Below are 8274 nucleotides of genomic sequence, written 5' to 3' on the forward strand. Positions count from 1 at the left end.
AACTAATAAACAAAATAAGCAAAGTTGCAGAATACAAAATCAACATACAAAATTCCATCGCATTTCTATATTAAAAATGAACACTCCAAGAAAGAAATTAAGAAAACAATCCCATTTACAAAAGCATCAAAAGGAACAAACTACTTAGGAATAAACTTAATCAAGGAAGTAGAAGACCATGTACAATGAAAACTAAAAACCTGCAGAAAGAAATTAAAGAGGACATGGATAAATGGAAAGACATCCCATGTTCATGGATGGAAAGACTTAACATTGTTAGAGAGTCCATACTACCCAAAGCATCTACAGATTCAAAGCAATTCCTATCAAAATCCTAATGGCATTTTTTTTTTTTTTGCAGAAATAGAAAAAACAACAACCTTCTAATGCATATGGAGCAACAAAGATCCCAAACAGCCAAAACAATCTTGGGAAAGAGGAAGCAAGCTGAATTCAAAACACTTTACACTTTCTTAATTCAAAACTTATTACAAAGCTGTGGTGATTAAGACAATATGGTACTGGCATAAAGACAGACACCTACACCAATGGAAGAGGATAGAGAGCTCCGAAATACACTCATGCATATATGGTCAAATGATCTTCAAGAAGGGTACCACAACTACATAACGGGGAAATTACAGTCTTTAACAAATGGTACTGAAAAAACTAGATATCCAGATACAAAAGAATAAAATTGGACTCTTTATCTTACACCATACACAAAAATAAATTCAAAATGGATTAAGGACCCAAATGTAAGATCTGAAACTATAAAACTCTTAGAAGAAAACATAGAGGAAAAATCATTGTAACATTGATCTCGGCAGCAATTTCTTGGATATGACACCAAAAGCACAGGGAACCAAAACAAAACAAAACAGAACAAAACAAAAAAACCAAAGATGACTACATTAAAAAAAAACTTTTGCACAACAAAGGAAACAATCAACAGAGTGAAAGACAATCTATAGAATGGGAGAAAATATTTGCAAACTATATATCTGATAAGGAGTTAAACATCACTATATTAAAGAATGACTGAGCAGGACAATCAGAAGGCTCTGGATGGGGAATCAGGAGACACTCTGACTCCTAAGGAGTGTGTTAGCAATAATAATGGCTCCTGTTTATTGAACTCTGACTGCAGACTCAGCAATTTACATACATTGTACTTAACTCATTTAAGTCTTTCAACAGTTTCATGGGTTGCTATTGTTACCTTCTGTAGCAATTTAAACCACCCCTAGCTTCTGTAATAGATAAATCCCCAAATCTCAGTTGCTAAATATGGCAGAAGTTCATTTCTGCTCTTCTAAAGACCAAGTGATGGTTGGGTATGCCAGGAGCTCAGCTCCTCTGCTCCGTATAATCGTTCAAAACACCCAGGCTGCTGGAGGCTCTGCCATCTTCAACACATTTATCTCAAGTCACCTTGGGTGTCAACATCCAGCTTTAGCTATGGGGGAAGTGGGGGAGAGTGAGAGAGAGACAGAGACAGAGACAGAGAGAATCACATAGGTGGTGCTTTATGGACTATGCCCGCAGTGGCACACATTACTTCTGCCCCCAGTCCATTCGCCAAATGGCCACACATACTAAAAAGGGAAGCTGGGAGACATAGCTGTGTGTCCAGGAAGAAAGAGAAATGTTTCGTGGATAGCTATCTAGTCAAACTCTCCCACACCTGCCTTTTTTTAAGGGGAGGGAACTTGGACTCGAGGAGGTTCAAGGTCACACAGTGAGTAAAGAGAAGTCAAGAGACACCATCGAAACTAGTTGATGGGGCAAAAAAAAAAAGTTGTGAATATAGTATCTAAAATTATACACTTACAAGAAAGGAATCAAAAATTAAGTTACGTAACTAATTTGAGAGAGGGAAGGTAAGTGAGACAGGTTCATGAGCTTAACCTTCATGAAGTCGGTAATTTTGTTTAAAATTGGTAAATAGAAAAAGGGGAGGCAATAGAAACATTACATGATATTTGGAGTTATCCAGAACCCAAACCAAGTATTTAAGGAATTAAAAGTTGTTCCCTCTGTGACCATTGCTCCTTGTAGAGGCCCTTTTGTGCATTTGATTTTTAAAGCATGTGTTCAGTTACTTTGATTGACATGTTTACATTTATATTTTGACAAAATAATAATTACTTGTGTAAAAAATCCAAACAATACAAAATGGCACAAGAAGGGGAAGTCAAGACCTCAGAACTTTATAAACCCTTTTCTTCCCGCTCTCCAGAGGTAACCTCTGTTTCCAGTATTTTGGGTAAACTCCAAGAAGTTTCCTGTATACATCTAAGCATGCGTGTATGTGTCCCTATCATTTCAAATAAAAGGAGATAGTACTGTACTTCCCGTCCTATAGCTCACTCTTTCTTCTTACAAATGCCTTGATATCTTTTCATGTGCGCACATGGAGTCATTCTTCTTAATGCTTTCCTTTGCGTGGAGGCACCATAATTTGATCTACCAGTCCTCATCAAAGGGCACAAGGGTTGCTTTCAGTTTTTGTTTTGTTCTTGTTTTGCTATTACAAATGATGCCATAAAAAGCAGCCTATACAAGGTGTCCATCTCGGGTGTGTTGGACGAATACGCCTGGAGAAACAGGATTTTGTTTATAAGGAGCCTAAGTAATCAAAGGCAGTGTAAGAAGTCTTGTAAATACAGATAGAGTCATCTTACATATACTTCTTGGAAGTAAAACATAGATGCAGAAAAAGTGCACGAACAGTACACGCTTGTCTGTGATGTTCACAAAGTGAACTCCCCCAGCCAGCCAGCACAGCCATCAGGAAGCAGAACATTTTCCAGAGTCCAGGAGAAACCTCCTGTCCTTTCCTAGTTTCTCATCCATGCGCGCTCTCCCGACTTTCACTTCTATATGTGTTAATTTTGTTTTTGAGCTCTGTGTCGGTGGAATCACACAGCATGGACCCCTTTATGTCAAATTTCTTTAACTAAGCATTCTCTTGGATTCTTCTACATTATTGCCTGTAGTTGAAGTTCATTTGCATTCATAGCTGTATAATATTCCATGGTGTAAATATTCCATAATTTATTCACTTACGATTGATGGACATTCGGGTTATTTTCAGTTAAGGGTTATTAGGAAGGATGCTTTATCAACATCCCGGTAGGTATGTGCCTTTTGTTGACTGTGTGCAGGCATTTCCATGAGGCATCTACGGAGGACTGGAATGGCGGGGTCCTGGCACGTGCGCGTTCAACTCTGGGATGTCTTGCCAATGGTTGCACCAATTTACACTCCCACCCGCAGTGGACACGTGTTCCCGTTATTCCACATTCTTGCCAACACCGATTTTGTTTGTGTTTTTCATTTTAACCAATTTATATTAACTTACAATGATTCTACACAGGGATGGGGCAGTTCTTGGAGGACTGCTCTTGATCAAATGGCAGGTCCTAGAAGGCTAGCTAGCAGTGGAGGGGTGGGGCTGGAAGAGAGCTGGGCTTGGTTGGGTCTGGGGGACTCAGGTGATGGCTCTGGACTTACCCCTGCACCCCAACACCCCAAGATGGGATGGAATGGCAAGAGTATCCTTTTAAAGATTTTATTTATTTATTTATTTATTTATTTATTTATTTGAGAGAGAGAGAGCACACTTGAGCAGGGGGAGCAGAGGGGCAGTAGAGGGGGAGGGAGAGGGAAAGAATCTCAAGCAGGCTCCGTGCTGAGCTCAGGAGCCTGATGTAGGGCTGGATCTCATGACCCTGAGATCGTGACGTGAGCCAAAACCAAGAGTCCGACGCTTAACTGACTAAGCCAACCAGGCGCCCCAGCAAGAGCATCCTTTTAAAACAGCCTTCCTGTCCCTGGGATTTTTGCTGATAGGTCTGCACTAAGGGCCCCAGGAGATCGCTTGAGGAGGGAGGAAAGCCTTCTCTAAGGGAAGTGGAGATGTGAGCCCTGGATTCTTTAGTGGTCCCGGGTGGGAAATCGTTTTCTTCTGGCCCATAAAGCAGTTGTCTGTTCTGCTGTGTTTTACTACCAGTGTTCCTGTGCGGACTTCGAGAAGCAGGCTCAGGTGAATGTGCAGGGGCGGCGGGGAACGTATGCACCAGACTCCGGGGGAGTCCTCGGGATGCCTTGACGACTCTTTTGTCACACAGGCCACGTGTACCCCCCCAAAGCCAGTCAGCCCGAGGGGCATGTCAAGCCTGCAGTTAGGGGATAGGTCAGGGTCTCAGGATAGGTCTGGACTGGAGACGTACAGATCAGGGTCATGGCAACCAGAGATGGTCTTCCAGGCCTTAGAGGCTGAAACCCCCTTCCTGCCTATACTGACCAGAGTGGATTCCGAAGTTTGCAGTGCCCACAAGAGCAGAGCTGAAGATGAGTCAGCCACAGAACATAGACAGCAAGTGTCTGAGGCAGCAGCGAGGCTAGTGGCCAACAGAGCCAGACAATAGCAAACCCGTTGTGAAGTGACAGGTAGTGCGGTCCACAAGACCACCCTCCCTTCTGATGCCCACCGCAGGTTTGAAGGTCCCCAAGACCACCCATACACTCCAGAAGTAGCTAAAGGGTCCCAGGACACTCTGAAAGCTCTTCATCTCATGGTGACAGTTTGTGAAAAGTAAAAGATACCAATTAAAATCAGCCAAGGGAAGAGGTTCATAGGGCAGAGCCCAGGAAAGTTCCAAACACAGAGCTTCAGCCTCTCCTTGCAGATATTTGGACAGCCTTACTCCCTCCCCCTACCCTCCCCCCCCCACCCCGCATCAGTGTGTAACAACGTACAGAGAGTGGTGCTTACCAGGACGCTCTGGAAGCCTTGGGGTCCAGAGTCTTCACTGCGCCTTCACCTGTAGGCACTACTGACCACATGCGTGCGGTCTGCAGCCCCTTCAGAGGTCCAGGTGATGCCATGGAGCCCCCAGCACAGATCACACTGTTAGACTGGCATGGTCCGATACCCCCAGGTAGACAAAGACACTCGGATCGAGCAAGACTTCCCAAGGGCTTAGAGATTAGCTCTTGGGCTGAGGGCAGAGATCAGACCACTCTTCGGGCAAGGTTGGATTGTTTACTGCAGATTCCCCCCCCACTCCACTGCCTGATTCCCCGGGTACATTCCCCGGGTATGTGAGAGGAGGGACCATGAGCACATACGCACGTGCTAAGTTATGGAAGAGTCTCCTTCAATTACTGCATTCCATTTCTGGATATGGATTTTCCAGACGTACCTGTACCTACACAAGGGCGGATGCGTGGCTAGAAGTGATGGATGGATAAAGCTATTCACTGAAGCACTGCTCACTGCCAAGAGCTCGGCTGAGCTGGGGACGGAGCTGAGCTGCCAGGTGTCGGAGATGCTGATTAAAGCAACCACAAGTCAAAATGAAAGTCAGAGGGAATAGTGTAGGCGAGAGGCTCAAGCCAGAGAAAGCACCGACACCCCCCTGTTCGCCCTCCCCCTTTGAGATGGCATGCTGGTGGATCAGATGGATCAGCGTAGGCGTGGGGACCGTCTCACTGCTGCGGAAGACCCAAACAGAAGCCTCTGGCACTTTTATGGACCCTGGGCCAGCGGGGAGTGACCGGGGGAAGTGCTGGGAGTAGAAAGTACTGAGTACTGAGTCATGGTTGGGGAAAATTGTCTGCAAGGCTTCCCCCTTCTCTCCCTGTGAAGGGTCCTCGGCAGAGGCGCTTAAAGAAGACCTCTGGCGAGGGTCTCACATGGAGAGACTGAGGATCGAAGGTGCCCGGGCTGGGAATGCAAATGTGCAACGAGCATGGCCGGCCGGAAGCATTCCCAGTTACAATGCACTGGCTGTTCACCAGGTCTGGTGCCGCGAGGCCAGCCTGCCTCCGGGAAGCCGGTCAGATAAAGCTATTTCTAATTGCCTATGGTCAGGCCTCAGAAAGCACGGGTAGGTTTTTGGTGAAAATGCCAGACTCTGGTTAAAATAAGGAGGTGGATTCCTTATTTATAAAAGCCAAGTATTGGAAACAATGTAAGAGCTCATCGTAGGGGATTGGTTAAATACATTGTGGCATCTGCCCGCCAGGAAATCCTACGCATCTTGAAGAAAGAGGAAGTTGTCTTGTACATACACAGGCGTGGAATTCTGTGTAGCTGTAAGGAGGGGGGCGTGGGGAAATCAGGGGAGAGCAGAGGGGGAGCTACAGCTTGCAGTCAAGAGCAGGGTCTCCAGGGTGCCATCTTAGTTTGGTGGGAGGATGAGGTCCATGGTGCAATGAGACTGTGGTCTCACGAAGGTTCTCTGACAGCTCAGCGTACTCATCATTCATAGCAGAATGTCTTGTCCCAAAGCCAGTCCTTCTCTACAGGCCTGAGCTGTCCAGGAAAGTCAGATGCCCACAGACAGACCTCGGGGTGTCGGAACCTGTTATGGGCCAGCTGTGGGTGCCCTGGACCTAGCCCAGCAAGATATGATGACACTCTGTTATAAAATGAATGTGTTTAGTCTCACTGGGTAGGAACGGCTTTTCCTTGCTTTGTGAATAACAAATATTTTGCTCTTTTACAACTAAGTGTTCTTCCCCTGTCTCATAGCAAAATGGTTGCCCCATACTCATCAAGGACTTGCCTGGGCTAGAGTGAGCCTTTTCTTGGAGCCATCCCCTGGGACGTTCTGGAATGTCCTAGAGTGTTCAGAAGGTAGGCGTGTTTGCAAACTAGGCTGGGTTTCTTTTCTTTTTCTTTTTTTTTTTTTTTAAGATTTTATTTATTTGTTTGACAGAGAGAGACAGTGAGAGAGGGAACACAAGCAAGGGGAGTGGGACAGGGAGAAGCAGGCTTCCCGCTGAGCAGGGAGCCCGATGTGGGGCTCCATCCCAGGCCCCTGGAATCACAATCTGAGCCGAAGGCAGACGCTTAACAGCTGAGCCACCCAGGCACCCCTAGGCTGAGTTTCTTAAAAATATGCACAGGAGAACAACTTTTCCAGGCATTGTGGCAAACGGTTTTCTAGCACACTCAGGATTTTGAGCTGGTGAGCTCCTACTCCATTGTGGGGCCATATGCAGGCCATGTCAGAGCCCCACCCATCTTCCCACAGCCGTGCACACCAACCTGATTTCTGCCGGCCAGCACTTGTATTTCTTTGCCGGAGAGGCTTCTATGGCTGCTAGAGCCCTCTCTGTGAAAACTAGGAGAGCAGGGAACAAAGGTCCACCAGAAGCTCCCCTCCACCAGGGAGTGGTGGGAGGTGGTGTTTAACTATTCCAGTCCCCGTGGACCTGGGGTGTGCATTCTGAGGAATGTTCTGAGCTGCTCCCAGAGTTTCCCCAGCAGAACTAAGCTGCCATCACCTTTGGTTTGATCGTGTCCCCTTTATAGGCTGCTTTCCCCCACCCATCCCATTTTCTCTGCTCCCCTGGAACTGCCCAGGATCTTCTTCCAAATAAACTACTTGTTTAAACTACTCCCCTCCTCGCACCCGGGGCTGCTTCTGAGGAGCCCAAAGTCAGGCAGGTGGTAATCACATCAGCCATTCACCAGCACCTAGTATGGCCTGGGCAACCCCAAGGACTTGATACGAACTCATGGAGTCCCCAGTCACCTGTGAAGAGGGAGTCCCAGCCACAGTTGTCAGGTGAGGAAACAGGACTTGCCCAGGGGCCCAAAGCAAGTACACTGTAGTCCAGGCTGGCTCTTTCCACGAAATCTGAGGCAACACTCTTAAAAGCAGGGACTGGAACTGGGTCTGTGCTGCCTGGACTTCCCCCACGCTGAGTCTACAAACAGGAGAGCCAGTAAGTATGAAATCCCCAACACAGCTAAGTAAGTCCTTTTATGTGGATTACCTAATAGCACCACGACAACGGGCTCAGAAGTGGCTACTGTCATTACCATCCTTATTTTATAGATGAGGACCCTGAGTGGGGGAAGGGACCTGCCCAAGGCCACATGGCTAGTATTGGACGAAGCCCAAGCCTGTCATCTGTCTACCATGGGGATGGATGATGCAGGTGGGCGAGTGAGCCAAAGGAAAGAGGAGAGAGGACGTGAAGCCACGGCCTACCCTGCCGACAGCTGGGTGACAGCGCATTGTCCCATCTTGGAACATATCGCTGTCACACACAGGGTAAATGGGTCTATTCCCTGTGAATTATCTGTTAGCCGGCAGCTCCATCCAGCTGCTCATTAACACAATAAAAAAAATATCAAACGAGCCTTCTGACTCCCGGTCCCCGGGGGCCCGACTACGTAACTTGGAAATGACTCTGGTAAGTCTGATCAAAGGCTGGTTGTTCAGTAATTAGAAATCACGGCCTCTT

The sequence above is a fragment of the Ursus americanus genome, chromosome 22 (genome assembly GCF_024610735.1).
Source record: "Ursus americanus isolate L20-20 chromosome 22, mUrsAme1.1.p, whole genome shotgun sequence".
In the NCBI taxonomy this organism is placed as follows: domain Eukaryota; kingdom Metazoa; phylum Chordata; class Mammalia; order Carnivora; family Ursidae; genus Ursus; species Ursus americanus.